We start from the raw sequence: 15,875 nt of genomic DNA on the forward strand, positions 1-15,875 counted from the left end.
ATGGTTTATGTTTGTGCAGTCATCCTTTTATTTATATTTGCCATGCTCCTTCCCAAATGCAGTAACGCAAACCAAGCGGCACGCTCAGAACGGGGCAGGAGAGCCCTCCTCTGCCTTTCTCTGCACACAGCTTCTATCATGATTTAATCAGCTCTCAGAAGAGAAGTGCAAATATTGGTTGGTTGGTTTGTTGTTCTGTTTTTAAGGAAAACTCTTGTTATAAGCAAGTAATGTTTGTGTATGGGGTCTGCTGAGCGAGGTGATAAAGCTTTCTCTCCTCTGCCACTCTGGCTGTAGGAAAAACAAGCTTTCTGAGTAGCTCCCCATAGGAAATGGTGCCACTTGAGGAGCAGAGTTTTCCTCAGCCTGTTTACATGATTTCTGCGGCACCAGTACGAAGAAGCAAGGAAACAAGAGCATGTTTGCAAATTCTTTCGATTCCCAGCATTCTTCAGCATCCTCTGCATCGCCTCTCGCTTGTACTGTGAAGGGTACGCTTCCGCTTGCCTCGGTGCTGCGGTGGGATCTTCTGAGAAGAAAATAAGCCCGACTGCAGCAGCTTGTTTTCTGTCTGGGTCTGCGATTGCCTTTATAATAAACCATTTCCTACTGGCTGAGCTTGGAAATTGCACATGAGAACTTTGTGGTGTTCGTGAGCCCCGAAAACCATAGTTACTCTTTACTCATAGTGAAAGTTTTTGAACACAGTTTACAGATGCTGTGTAAACAGTTTAATCTAAAAATAGTCGGATAATACTTTATTAGTCACCCATGTCCATCTGTCCATGAGTGGGCGATTAGATTATTTCCTAACAAGAAGAGTAGTCTGGCAGGCATTTGTGTGGAGAGCAACTACTCACAAATATTATTGTGAATGAAAATCATTTGTCATTAATGAATAAAAATGGGAATTACTCTGCATGGAGCTAACACATACTTGGACGTAGAAAAGTGTTTGCTTATATTTAACTATTTTATTGTTAGATGCATAAAATTATTATTGATATGTAAAGAACATTATTAAAATGTAGGAGAAGATGGATTTTTTTTACTGTGTTTTGTTTGGTTTTTGAAGGTGGGAAAGACTTCTCTTGAAAATTGCACTAGGAAGATTTCTGTTCTGTACACTTTGTCACATGTAGCCAGCAACTAGTATGAGCTGTTTGTTTAAATTACTGGGGTCACTGCAGGAGTTGGTGACTATCTGGGTGCATGGGCACATCTGTGTACATAAACGGAGTTGTTTAGTGCAACATGTGTTAGGTAAACAGAATTCTCTTTTATTTTACTACTTTTCAGTGGATGTAACCATTTTGGAAGTCAAACCACTGGAATGTTGATTTTTGTTTGGGGCTTTGCAGAGCATTTAGAAGTCGGTAGCTGAGGTTTATTTCCAGAAGAAATTTGGCATGGGCAGAAGATACTCTGCCTAGCTAACTTCCCAAAGCCGTTTCTGGAGAGCTAAGGCAAAACCCAGACATCAGGACTTTCCTACACATGTTATTTTGTTTGTGTACGCTCTTGCTGAATGGGTGCGACTGTCTAGAGGTCTGATGGTGTAAGTATTCATTCAGCAGGCTTATTGGTTCAAAGGTCTGTGCTCCGGGCTCCCCGCAGGAGCAGTTCGTGTGATGTGGGTAGCGACAGGATACGTGCAAATCCCCAGCTCTGCCTGCTCTCCTGTGCCCGACCGCTGCAGCTCTAGGCTGTGCACAAATTCAGTGGCGATCACTCAGCTCCTTGAACAGAGTAGGCTGCAAGAGCCGTGCAGGCCCATACGCGATAACTTTTTATTGTGTTAACACCACCGTTTTCGAAATTCTAAATATTAATGATTCCTATTTTGTCTCTTTATTTCCTTGTCAGCATCACCCTTCTGTGGCAAGAGGCACCTGAAAGGAAAACTTCTGCATATCAATGCACTGCCAATGGTAAGTACCTTTTTAACTGACTAAAAGTGGTGCGGTTCCTTCCTGCAGATATGCCGTAAGCAGACTTCTATTGCAAATAGTATGTTTAGAATAACTACTTTTTAGTACATAAGTGGATTATTTTAAAATTTTAAGAAACATATAGACCATTATTCTATTTGACAAAAATACTACAGTTGTATCTGGATTTTATGCCGTGGCAGCGTGTTAATTTTGAAGCACGAATTGTTGACAATAACAGAGCTCATCCTCTTGGTAGCTGGTTTTGCTTCCTCTTCTGGCCAAAAGCCTGTGTGGGGCAAGCTGTAGCTGGGCTGAGTGCTCTGTTGTCCCCACTTGGGTGCTCTCTGCAGTTTGTTTCAATACTAATGGCATCTCCCATGAAAAGCCCACGCAGTGCCAGTTGTATTTTGCTTCAGTGCATTTGACAGCATAAGACTAGTAAAGTTAAAACCTTAGTTCCTATAGAAAGGGGCTTGGTTGATGCGATCTTCTTATTCCATCTCTGGAATGTTATTCCGTGTTAGAGGCTATTGGAAGTTTGTATTTGCAGACTGTCTTTATGGTTTACTTATGGAAAGCAGAGGTGAGGTTGGAAAAGAATATACAGCTGCAGCTTTGATGAAATCTTTTTTCAGCAGTTTTGGTATCTTGTGTTGTCTCTGTTGAGGTGTACTATAAGAATGGTAATTGCAGCATTAGCCTTAAGAAATAAATGCATAAAGTGCCAGCCTGAGTTTTGTATTTCAAGCATCTCGAGATCATTTGCTCAGTACAGAGGTTAAAGGGATAGTATTACTAACCACTGGCTTTGAAAACTCAATTTGGGATCCAAGAGCTGAGCTGGGTTCCTTTGGTTTGCATGTGGGTATGGATCTAAAGAATATGTAAATAAACTATAGTCTCTCTTATACCTTTGCAATGCCACTGTCTTTGCCCTGCGAGCAAAGTGACACTCCAAGAGAGTTTGCTTGGGTATTAACTGCTTTACTTTGAAACCTAGTAATTCTGTTGACTCTGAAAGACATCATGGAGTTAAATGTAATACAGCATATATTTGGCACTAAGTAAAGCAAATACAACTTTGAAATCAGAAGATCTGCACCAAATGTGTATGTCATTTAATGGCCTGATGTTTAGGCTCGGAGTTGATACGCGCAAAGTCTACGTTGGTTTGGGATGAATTTCAGCTGGTGGGAATGGATTTGTTAAGTGAGAAGGCATCATTTTTACCTGGTTGCTTAGCTGGGTCTTTTAACTCTCCCAAACTGAAACTAGCAGTGTCCTCAGCCTTTTCTATTATTGTGAAGTTTTTATTGTTGTTGACCTTTTTCCAACAAAAAGCTACTCTGATTTCTTTTTATTTTGTATTCGTTGAGCATGGTTTTAGTTATGATTTGAAATACAGGTCTGTATTACTGCTTCTCTTAAACATGGTTCATTCTATATTAACCTAGTCCTTACACTTCATAAAATTTTAAAATACTGAGAGGCTGTACTTGAAGTGTTACTGAATTTGTCCTAATTTTCCCCCTACAAATTATATTAGAAATTCAGAATTGCACAGTCTCAAGGGCATGCTAGTTGTTACAGTAATCATAAAACATAGTCAACTGTTACCTGAAATGAAGTGAAATACTCCCCACTCTCTTCTTTAAGGGCTGCTTTTCTGCTATAAGTTGTTGTATCTTGTTATTCTAGAGATTCCTAAACAATTGCTCATCTCAATCAACTTTGAAACAGTTTGAATGTAGGTTTAAGAGACAAGCTAGACACATTCTTCATCATCCCAATAGTAATCATTACTTAATCTGGTTTATAGTAAAAAAGACTTTTAGAAGTTTTTATTATGTTGTTGTTCTCTCTGTTTGCAGACAAAGTATGGGCCAGAGAGTGACCTTAAAAAAGCAGTTTGTGTTCTTCTCCCAGACAGTATTTGGTTTAACTTGGCTACCCATGTTCAATACATATATTTCAATTAGAAATACTTTTCTTATTCCCTTGAGAAATGATACTAGCGTTTTTGATCAGTTTTTTAATCATGATTGTCAGTTCTATTTCTTAGTACTCAAAAAAAAAAAACAAACCCACAGAAGTTACACATCCTCTTTTGTTCGTTCTTTGCTTTTCTATTTTAAAGGCAATTAAAAGATATTTATTTTTTGCATCATATATGATGTTAACTGATAACTAAAAAAGGTGAAGTATCAGTTACTCCATAAAAACATATTGGAATTGTTGGAACTTTTTTTAATTAAAATACTTATACTGTGATATAGCCTGCTAAAAGAGATATGGCTGTCTTCAGTTGGTGTAAGTTCTCCTTCCCATACTGCCAGTCAGCCGTAATCTTCCTCAGAGTCTCAAAGGAAAGATGCAAAGGCTTAACAAAAAAGGCCTGTTAAGTGAAGGAAAATTAGAGTATGATGCTACTTTTTCTAGGATTTCAAAGATTCATTTAGAGGCTGATAGCTGAGTACCTAATCCACGGTCACAAGGATTAATGAATGTGTTGGAAATAAGAATTGGAAGTCCTGGACCTTCGGCCTAAGCAAAAGATCCCGTTAGGATTTCCGCAAAGGGAAATTTTCTTGTTATGTGATGGAACAGGTAGCTTACCTGAGAGAGATTTTCCATTGTACCTTGCAAGGCTTCTCTTGTGAGTTCTAGAAGCAGAACAGTTTGCCTTTCTGTCTTCTACAAGTCATTGAAGCAGGCCTGCGTTTGTGTGTGTACGCATAAATATGTGTGGCAATATGTGGGTGTGCTTGGGTGTGCATGTGTCTATATAAGTGTGTATATCTACATACATAAAAAGGAGCGTGCAAAAACAACGAACTTAAAGAAAGCTGGGAAGTATCAGTTTGAGACTATCACACGAGAGCTTGCTGCCATGGATTTAATTTTGAAGGGAATAACCAAAAAGAGCTATGGAAGAATCGAGCAAGAAAGGCAACATGGTGGCCTTCTAAGAGGCATCCTGAAAAACGGTATGCCTGGGTTCTCGGCTCCATCTTTTACTACATGGTTAGTTTGACAAAGATCAACACACCGATCAGTTAAAGGTCTCCTGCAGAAGAGAACAGAGTATGATATCATTTATTACAGGCTGACACAGGCAGTCTGAGGATAGGCAGTGAGCATGAAGTTACTTCATCTCCAGGAAAGCAAGGTCATCACCAGCTAAGTCATGTCCTCATAGTCTCTCGAGGGGAATACAGTGTAGGTGTTTTAAATCCATTCTTTTCAATGCTGCCTACTTTTAGGTGAATATATCGCTGCTGTGTTTTGAAAGTGTGACATAACCGTTTTGTGTTACGTCAGCTGTGCTTACATGTAAGAGACTTGTCATAAGTGAACAATTCTGCAGGCACTAAGTCTTACGGGTCAGGAAATTCCATGGGTGCGACGCTTCAACGTGATTATCTACCCAGTGGATTTAGCCCAGAAAGGGCAGGAATGGTTGGAGGAGCTGGGGAGGATGAAGAAGTCACTCCAAAGAAAAAGGCACTCAGTGAAGGGATTGGAAGATATCTGCAAAAACTTCCCCAAGACTGCAGCAAGACTTTGTCTTTGAACCCCTTTGTGGTGCCTTCTGTAGTGTCGCCCTGTGACCTTACCGTTCCTTAGAAGAGAGCTGAAGGAATAAATGAATATAACCATTAGCCTGTGGTTCCACAACAGCTAAGCCCATCTAAATGCTGATCTGCCACGTTAATCTTCTGCCAGTTCGTTATGTTAAAATGGTTTCAAGTAGAGGAAGACAAGCCAGGGAGAAGTGGAAGCCCTGCCTCTGCCAGTGCCCGCCAAGGGCAGCGGGAGTTCTGAGCTACCAGCTCCAGCGTTTGCACTGGAACTGCAAAATTAACTTTGCTTCAACAGGAGCTGACTGTCGTCTCACAACTCTAAGTATGTACAAAAGAGTATCTGCGGGTGGGCAGACCTTTGAAAGATGGTAAAGCTGAAGGTTGGTTTTCATTCCACTGAGAACAGGGACCCCTGCTTACAAGAGAGTATGAAACTTGGCAGTACTTAAGATGTTGGCTGCAAGAGACATGAGTAGTTGCTTCAAAATAAATAACCCTGCAAGACAAATGCCCTTACTCTTCAAGTACACGTGCATGTGCGTACATGTATCTTCAAGTGTAGGAATAGTTCTTTTGAGATATAAATAAAGAGTACTCACATGTATAAAGCTAACCAAGCTTGAAAGTGTTTTCAACGGTAGGGCCTAAAAATGCTTGTGAAATTTATTGTTGAGGCTGTTGATTGTACAGTTTGAGTACAGCTTTAAAAGGAAAGAGAAAAGAATATGTATTTCTAGCAGTTTCTTAAATAGTCTAAGTGACAACATGAAATTTTGGACTGTTCTGCACCTTCTAAAATCAAAGGATGCTGTTATCAATGAAGGAAGGTGAAGTGCAATGTATTTTGTCTGATAATTGGTTACAGCGGAACAATTATATTTCAGAGTGTTCATACATAAATTCTATTTATTGGATCAGCATAAATTAGCTGATCTAGTGGTATACATGTTGAAGAGGAAGTGCTAATGATATGATACAGCAGAAAAATCGTGCGGTGTCATAGGATGCCCACTGTGATAAGCATTAAAATTTTATGTACTACTTCATTCTGAACCATTTTTGGAAAGGTTTTTTAATTTATCTATTTTTCACAGAAAGCGAGTTGTACACACTAGTAAGATCCTTTTCTGATTCAGTGGGAAAGCACCCCTTGCCTCCTTTTTCTACCATTAAAGTTCACTACTGAATGAATCAACTGAAAGGGAAACTGCTATCCTTAATGTTTTTAAGAAGTGGTGTCTCTTTTTGGAAGTAGCATTTGTCAGAGAACCTTCTCTGCTGATTCTCTAAGCAAAAAATCCAAAATGAGCTTTGACTAAGAATTCTCGGCAGAATCATAAATATGTGATTATCTAAGCAGCTGGGCTCTTTAGCCCCTGGCAGGTGCCCAGTGCAGTGCAATCACAGGGCCAGTATCTCAAAGTGGGGGGAACATCCTCTAAAACAGGATAAGGGCCATTGCTGTTCCTTGCCTATTGCCATTCCTAGGTATGAAATCTTAATGTACCGTAGAAGAGGCTGTCTCTGCTGCAAAAGGTTACCTGTTACAGGTTTTTTACTCTGTGGGTATTTTTTCCCTTGTCATCTTCTTCCTCCTTCACTTCCCCTGCTTTGGGTTTTTCTGTCTTTAACACTTTATGCTGGTTTTGTTTCAATAGTTAATAGCAGCAGTAGTAGTGCAGCTAGCTTTAGATTATATCTTACTTGATCAGCATGCCATCTGCTTTAGAGGAGAGGGGAGATTTTATGTTTCTGCTGTGGGTTCACTGCCATATGCCCGTGGTGAAGTTGCGTAACCTGAAATGACCCTTTTCCTGCTCTACTATATGAAAGAATTAGAAATACAGTGTTAAATGTTCTTGACAAGGACTAAGTTTGTTGCATATTAAAAAAAAGTTAAACTGGATGTTAGATGTATGTGAAGTAGGATGTTGTAGTAAAAAACAAAGGACAGGCTCTTTATGTCCAAGCATGTGAGCGTTACCTTCTGGAGAAGAGCAGGGCTTATTTCACAGAAGACCATGATAATGTGTCATTTGTATCATCAGGTCTTGATCCTAATTTCGTTCTTGTCAACAGAAAATTGGTATTAGCTCAAGTCAACAAAAGTGAAAGCTGCCCTTAGTTTCAGTGGTGTTGGTGCTGGGAGATAATGAATATTGCTGCAGAACAACAGGAATTCTTTAGACTGGGGGAATGATACTGAATATGTGGGCTTCTGTTTGCTCGGGACAAGCTGAGACCTGTTGACCACCAAGGACTAGGGACCTCACATCTGCATGGCCATCAACATGGGTGCCAGATCTAGAAGACTGTATTTACATGCCAAGTCTCTGGTTTGCCATATGAATAGAAATAAAAATTGTGGTCACTGAGTTAGTGCACCCATATTTGTAAATGAAGGTCATCTGTTGTGTTCTTACTGAGATTTAACAAACAAATATAAAAAACTATTGAAGACAAGGGATCTGAATCCTCATGGGGTTGATATTGAGCATACGTGTGTAGAATCGACATCCGTGGGCTTAATATTCACACAAATGGAGGGTATTGACGTCAAATGTGAGCCGTAGTTGAAGTACTTGTCCTCATTAATTATATTCATGAAACTTTCCCCTTTCACGTAATTTCTTTTGGCTGTAGATGGACCATATTTTATTATGGTCTACGTGTACTTTAAAAATGTTTTATCATGTGTTCAGGTGCTTGACATCTGTTTCAAAGAAAAGATAAGCCCAGTAGCATAAATTAAGTTCAAGTCCATCATAATATGAAAAGGAGAAGACTTTATTGAAGTAATAAACTGGCAAATGAGCTTTTACAAAATCAGCCATTTCACTCTTTTGTATTCTCTATTAGCATAGTCGACACTTCTTGTGAAAACAGTCATGCACTTCTGGTAAAGACTAAGTTAACTAACGTACGTGTATGATGGACTACAAAGAAGTGATTTTAAGTGCATGTTTATTAATGAGAATCTAGATTAAACTCTGTGGTGGTTAAAATGAATAGAGGACAGATCAACCGTCAGAGCGGATTCTTTTTTCATGAATAAAAGAAACAAATTTAAAACTATCAGGTACATAACACACAAATTAAGGGGAAAAATAGATGGCCAAAGGTTAAAGAGGGAATGAAAACACAAGTTTTATGGTCACAAGATCAAATGAGGCATTAGTTAATTTTCCTTTTTTTGGTGCAGTTCACCAGAAGTTCAAGTAATTCAACTGGAACAGAAAAGAGTGCCAGAAAAACTGATTACTAATAAGATAAACAGAAAAAATAATCAAATGAACTTAAGACTTGATGTCAGCATTTCATATAAAATGCATTTGAAAAGGCTGGAATTTCATCATAGTTGCATGGAACCTGATTTATGCAGAAAACATTTATAACAGCTATTCTTGCAACAGTTGATAAATTATTCTACTAATGAGCCATCAAAATGGATTTAACAAAGAAGCGGCTGAGGCGCGGAAGATATTTTCTGGAGACTGACCATCTGGGAAATGGGTAGTAACCTGAGGAGTAGGTAAGGGTATTTGAACCCAAGGAAGCACTGTGAGGAGGTGACTGTTAATTACACACATTGCAAATGGTGCTGCTGTTTCTCCTACAGATTCCAGGCTTTTTCCAATAAGCAAGTAACTAGTTCGCATATGAGTTCGTGAACGTGAATGCAGCTTAGAATGGATTGTTGGCATACCCTTCCACTGGCCTAATTTCCCAGTTTCTTTTATATTTAACTTTTTCTTAAAAACAAACAAACAAACAAAAAACACCACACACCCCAAAACCAAACCAAAACAAAAAAAAACACCCCACAAAAAACTTTTGTGCCCAATCCTTCAATTTCGGTTATTGCTAAGGTATTTTCTGTGCTGTTGCAGTTTACTAGATGCCTGGTTTAAAGGCCACCCCAGTCAGTGGGCGCAGACTGTTGTGTGTCCTGGTTTTTGGCTCAGGCTGGAAGCCGTGGTGAATCGGCTGTTGTGCAGTGAAGTTGCTTTTGTTGACCTGTCCAGTTTTGTTCCACTGTTCTCTTTGCTGAAGCTGACTGAAGTTTCTCAGCATAGCTACCTCCTCGTAGCCTACAGGAACAAGCAGTGCTCCTCTTTTTGTTTTTTTATTCACACGTGCTGTGGTTGTCTCTGCAGCAGTGTATGTATTTAAATTGAATTTCATTTTTCTCCTAATGCAAACTAAATAAACAACTGATTTTTGTCTTGCAATATTACTGTGTCATGGCAGTTGCAAGGATTACCCTGTTGAGGTAACATACCCAGCCCAATATAAACGGCCCAATATCCCTTGGGCTGTTACTGCTTCTCATTTTCATGGACTGCTTTTCAGTCATCCGCAGTCAAATGTGGATTGTAGCGTATTTAGAAAAAGAATGAATGTTATATGGCCTGATGTAACTGCAGTCCTCTGAAATATCTTAGTCCTACTGTCCCTATCTGGGGGTCGTGGGAGCTCTGGTTTTGCACTGGGTGGGAACTGAGGAAGGGGTGCTACTCTGTGGGGTGTGTGTATATAATTACAATCACAATAGACAAGACTTAAGCACATGGGCTTCTTGAACACCTATAGTGGCTTCTGTGTTGTCTTTCTTTCATAAAGTTGTTAATTTTTGTTTTTAGAGAAAAGAATACACTAGAGCTAATCTGTCTAGACTGTGGTATGATGCTTGCTCCAGCAATACATTGGAAATTATTCATTAAAATACTGACGAAATGTTACGGAAGAATTGTGCGGTGTATAAGGAGCATGTTAAATGGAGGTCACATCATTTTGCGCTCACAAGGAATATGCTGTGGCTAAAGGACGTTAGTTGTCTTAAGAATTCATCTTGGGCTGACTTTAATGTATTCACTAATGAACTTGGCACCAAAAGTAGGAGCGTGCAATAAAATTTGCCAGTGACGTAAAGTTGGGAGGTGCTGTCAGTATAGATGAGGAACAGAGTATCCTACAGGAAGAGCTGGATGATCTTTAGGACTTGAGTGGAAAAAGTGGACTGACATTTTGTAGCACATAATGCATGGTTTTGCACTTCTGGATAGAAGTGAATTTTGCCCTAACCTGCGTGCTCATCTCTTGAAAATGACAGAGGAACAGAAACACTTGAGTATGTTAGCTAGTAAAATCAAAGGATATCTTTTCAGTAGTACCCTGCAGCCGCGAAAAATGTACTCCTAAGGTCTGAGGTGAAGTAGTACTTAATGGTGGAGATAGGAAAGTGTTAATGCTGCTCATGTACAAGGCAGCACTGCTAAATCCTCATATGTAACACTGAGCTACTCCGGTGGACCATGTTCAAGAAAGATGAGTGTAAAGTGGAGCAGATGCAGAAGAGGACTAGGGAAATGGTTGAGGAAATGGTTGAGTCTGTCTCGCAGGAGGACACTGCGAGGTTGGTTAGTTTATCCCAGTAAAGTGAAGTCTAAGAAGGGATATAACTGCTTTCTCTAAATACATGAGGGGTTAATAAAGACTTGAGTGAGTACAACTATTTTCTATGTTAGATTGAAGACAGCACTGGGACAAGAAGAAATGTGTATAACTTGGCAAGGAGTATATTCAGGTTGGAAATTAGAAAATGGATCTCATCCATCAGGGGAGAAAGATTTTTGGGATAATCTTCCCATTATATAATGAGGGGCAAAATAGACTTGCTAGTTTTGAGATGGACACTTGTTAATACAAACTGGGCTCAAGGGTGGTCATCTTGGTAAGCAGAGATTGTTTGTGGGACAGCAGGCCTTGTCTTTGAAAGATAAGAAAGCTTAATTATGTGTAACCTGGAGAGAACATCAGTGATCTTTCAGCAGTGTTCTAGTTTGCCGGATTAGCAAGTTTGATGCACATAGAAATAAATCATGCTCTTCTGTTAGGGACATGGAACAAAAGCTGCCTCCTGGGAGAAAACAATATAATTAATACGAACGTTATAGTTCAGCAAATTCTAGAAGCACGAAATAGGTCTTGGACTTTTTTTTTTTTTTTTTTTGGTCTGATTTGGAAAACAGTTTGCATTAATCTGTTATGTAAATGTCTTTAAATTTATGCTTTGAAAAGCAACGTTATGTATGTAAATTCTGAAGCCTTCCAAAGAGAACTCGTGGCACCTATACATAGCAAACCTATGGAAAAAAATGTTTGTTTGGGATTCCTAAGCTTCTGTTGTTACCCCAAGATTGATCTGTAACTTTGCCCACTCAAGCATTGTGCAAAAACATCAGCAAAGGCAAAGCTTGAGCAGTGTTACTAGAAGTGCCAAGTTACAGCTGTGGTGGGTGACATCTACTTAAAAAGATCTCAACTATGCAAGACTCATAATTTGGGAACCCCAGTGCTTGCTTTTGAAGAAAAAGCATTGCAGCTTAAGCAAAGTTAATTGTTCCACATATTTTTGTGACTTACAACGCAGCTGGTGGAAAATCCGCAGTGGTTTGTAAGCACCATGCTCTGGGTAGGGGAAGGAGCTTGAGGTTCCCAGGAGGAGATCCGGCTCAGAGAAAAACACACTTGCTTCCTTATTCTCATGCCCTGGCAGCATGTCATTTGTGTTTTCAACAGTTTCGAACCTCCCTGCAAATTTTCCATTGGAAATGAATGCATGTCAGAGTAGTTTATTTTATCTATCTATCTATCTATCTATCTGTCTATCTCATATATGTATGTATGTATGTATTTTAAAAAAACAGAAATAAATCTAGCCCTAAAACACATATCTCTCCTGGCTACACCCGTGAAAATTTCCTAGAGGTCAACTAAAAGGGCCTGTTTGGGAACAGCAGTGGGTGAAACGACTGCCTGGCAAGAGGCGTTCATAGCCCTTCCTTGGGGGGTTTATGGGAGCTGAGTGTCACTTGGGACAATTTGGAAGATAACGCTGTGGCTCGTTTACATAAGCAACTTGCTGCACACAGTGTCAAGGTTGAGAAACGATGGTATGCTGTTACCATGTGCATGGTTTTAGTGTGTTTGAAGAGCAATTTCGTGGCTGTCTTTACTTTAAATTCAGTGTGCTATAAGTGCCTCTGCTATCTGATGTTGAAATCCTGTGATAAGAGTGCTATAATTAGGCAACTTAGTTGAAGAATTGGGTGGGCGAAACACTTCTATTCCTTAGGTATAGTGGATTTGTCAAAAGGTAAAGTGTTCCCTGACTTGCTGTGTATTCCTAGAAGAATTTAATGATAGACATATTGGGTTAAATGAAAAGAGCAATGCTGTCGAAAAGCAGGAATATCACAGAATCACAGAATCACAGAATCACAGAATCACAGAAACACTAGGTTGGAAAGGACCTTCAAGATCATCAAGTCATATGCTGAAAGGGGGAAGGGGATGATTGTTTCTGTAGTAATAGATGAATGCCAAAAAATCCTCCAAAATGGAGCATTTTGAAGAAGTGTTTTTGCTTCCTTTATCCTGTACTAAGTTGCAATGAGAGGAAGCGACTGTAGGATCTGTAAAGCGTGGACTTCACTGTAGGAAGTGCATCTATTTATCACTTCTAACCACATCTAGGCGAGCTGTATGGATTTTTTAGTAACACCTAGAAAAATAATTTGTTCTGGGAACGTTAAATCTACTAAATATTTGCTGAATGAAGAAAAAAGCCTAGACAGGCAGAAGCGCATGTGTAACGTTTTGCCTCGCACTAGGATAATGGCTGCAAATTTCTAAAGCTTCAGCTGTTTAATAAGGCATTCCCTAACTCAGCCCAACAGCCAGAGCCAAGAACAGAAGTGCCTGTTCCCGTGATGCTTTTTCCTTTCCTCTCTCAGCCCGTTTCCTCAAAACACTTCCCTGCTCGCTAGGCTCCAGTCTAGCTCCGTGCCCGTATTTCTGCTGCGTTCCTTGGGGCTGAGCAGGGACCTATCTGTAGGAGGCTGTTTGCTATATGGTTAGAAAACAAGAGGAATGGCATTCGCGCACTGCTAGCTGTTTATAGGTTGTTTTTTCCAGAATAGACTTGTTATATAGCTCTTTATCTAGGTTTTTTGCACATAAATCAAGGGCTAGCGTTTAATCCTTGTTCAGTACTACAAATATTTCATTTCACTGACCAGAGAAGAAGTTAGTGAATTTAGATAAAGATGGCAATATTCGATGTTGTATTTATCCTAACTTGGAAACAACTAGCACTTTCAGGAACGACTAGAAAAGCTATGTTGTATCTCGGCACTTTCATTATCTTTGAAGACTCTTCAGTGGGTTTTTTTGCCTCCCACAGAAGAGGAATCTTGTTGGTTGGGTGGGTGGTTTTTCTGTTGCTGTTTGTTTTTGTGTTTTTTAATGGGATGTGCTAGGAGGACCGAATCAGCAGCAGCAGTGATGCAGACTATCTGGAGGACCCTGGTCGGTAAGAGAGAGTAGCAGATGGTCTAAGGAAAATATAATAAAACAACAGAAGTTCTGCACAGGAGATTTTTGTTGTTGTTGTTGACATTTTACTTTTATGTTGTTTGTCGACCCATGTCTGGTTAGATACAATCTCTTCAGCATGGGAACAAAGTCTTCCATGTGTATGCAATGTTAGCACAATGGGGCCCCCATCTTGAAAAAGGGTCTTTTGGATGCTGCTGTTGTTCAAATAAATAGTGGTAATATTCATAATGTTCATAATGTCTGAGTTTAGTTGTTGTGAAGGTTCCTTGGGCAAAAAGAGGAGTGCCTGAAATATAACAGGAAAATTTTAAATGAAATGAGTAAAATCCCTGATGTGCTGTATTTTAATTGTGTGTGCGTTTTGCAGATCTTTTTGTACAGCTCCATTTTTATCCAAGTGTACATAACCACATCAGAGTTTTTACAAGGGTTTGTATCAACACACAGTATGATTTACGCTCGGATAGTAAGGATGATGACTAACAGAAGTTTTTTGGTTTTATATAACCCTGGCCTTGCAGCCTTGTAATTCACTTGCTGTCTGTTCTGCAGTGCAGAGAAGTGATGTAAAGTCTGCACATGGGCTTGTTTGGCTTTTCCTTGTCTACAAGTTACTGAAGCACACCTGCGTGGGTTGCCACCCACTCCCCTGCATGCATACCTGCTCCTTTTCCTCCGAGGCACTGACTTGTAGTAGCATTGTGTTTTTTCTCAGGTTTCAGTGTTACAAACAGAATTGAGGGGCAGGGTGGATAGGGATGAACTTGGTTACGTATGGCTGTGCTGGGAAAAATGCAGCTTGCTTATGTCTAGAAATGGGGTCAGGTTTTAATTGCATTATTGGAGGTAGTTAGCACTTAAAATAGTTTGCTTCTCAATATAAAAGGGAACAAAAATGGACCTGTTATTATCTTGTACTAGCACAAAAATATAGTATGTATGTATAAACATAAAGTACAGTAGGTCTAGAAAGCCTTACAAACCTTTAACTGCTTGCAAGTACTCTTGGTTTTCTTCTTGACAAAATGAGCTTTTTTTTTTCCCCAATAATATATATTGTGGCATAGATACAGTGAACCTCTTATCTGTGTGTTGCTATTCTGAATAGACAGGCAAGTTTGCTTCGTCTGGGGCGAAAAAGAACATTTTTGATATATTTTGAATAACTTTGTAAGAGTCTAGCGGATTTAGGAGCCAAAGTTAAAAGTCCATGATGACTTGACAGTGCTACTTCATTCTTCTGCCTCTGACTGCCTTCCATAGCCTGAATCTTGCTTTTGCCCTCACCTCTATCCGTAGAGGTTGTGTAAGTGAGTGTTTGCTTTTCTTGCTGTATGGCACGGTGTCATCGGACTTGTCTCTCTTCTTACCTGCAATTCAGGCGAAGGATATGATGGCAAAGGATTTATTGTTTCAGTGCTTATATAATAGAATATTCGGTTATAGTAATTTCAATTCAGTTAATATATTAACTGAAATAATTTGGTTAAAGCCAGTGGAAAGGCAGCTTTCCTGGCATCTTTGAGGGGGAATGCCCTTACTGGGAGATGCACCTGGGTTGGCTGTAGAGTGTGTGGTTTGTCTGGTGGGCAGCAGCCCTGAACAGTGGCAGGGAACTTGTGGGATGTGCAATAATTGTCTGAAGACTTAGAACTTGAAATGGGTGTTCATCTGTCAGCAGTAGGGTTTAAGTGTCTGTTATTGGCTTGTTCTTTTTCTGTGGTTTGAAGAAGTTTTTGTTGTGTATTTTTTGAGTGGTCTGTATGAGCCAGGATTTCCCAGAAAACCACTTGCCTTCATAACGTACTCAAACCTCTAAATTCTATCCCTATTTCTACTAAAATTAATTAAACTGTAAAAATCATGTCAAATGTCCTTCCTTCTGTAATTCCTATTGCCTAGGATAAATGTAACTAAAAAACAATTTTAAAATTAAAATAGTATTTTCTTCCTG

The 15,875-nt window shown here is 39.5% G+C and overlaps 1 protein-coding gene across 1 annotated transcript in view; it reads left to right on the plus strand.

The window, feature by feature from the left end:
* Positions 1-1,864: 1,864 nt before the first annotated feature.
* The window catches only part of TBL1XR1 (transducin (beta)-like 1 X-linked receptor 1), a 64,081-nt gene continuing 50,070 nt past the window's right edge, over positions 1,865-15,875 (plus strand). Inside the window, exon 1 of the mRNA XM_010287895.1 lies at positions 1,865-1,931. The gene's annotated coding sequence lies outside the window, so the exon portion shown is untranslated. The remainder of the gene's footprint in view (positions 1,932-15,875) is intronic.

The sequence above is a fragment of the Phaethon lepturus genome, unplaced genomic scaffold (assembly GCF_000687285.1).
Source record: "Phaethon lepturus isolate BGI_N335 unplaced genomic scaffold, ASM68728v1 scaffold4410, whole genome shotgun sequence".
Classification (NCBI taxonomy): Eukaryota; Metazoa; Chordata; class Aves; order Phaethontiformes; family Phaethontidae; genus Phaethon; species Phaethon lepturus.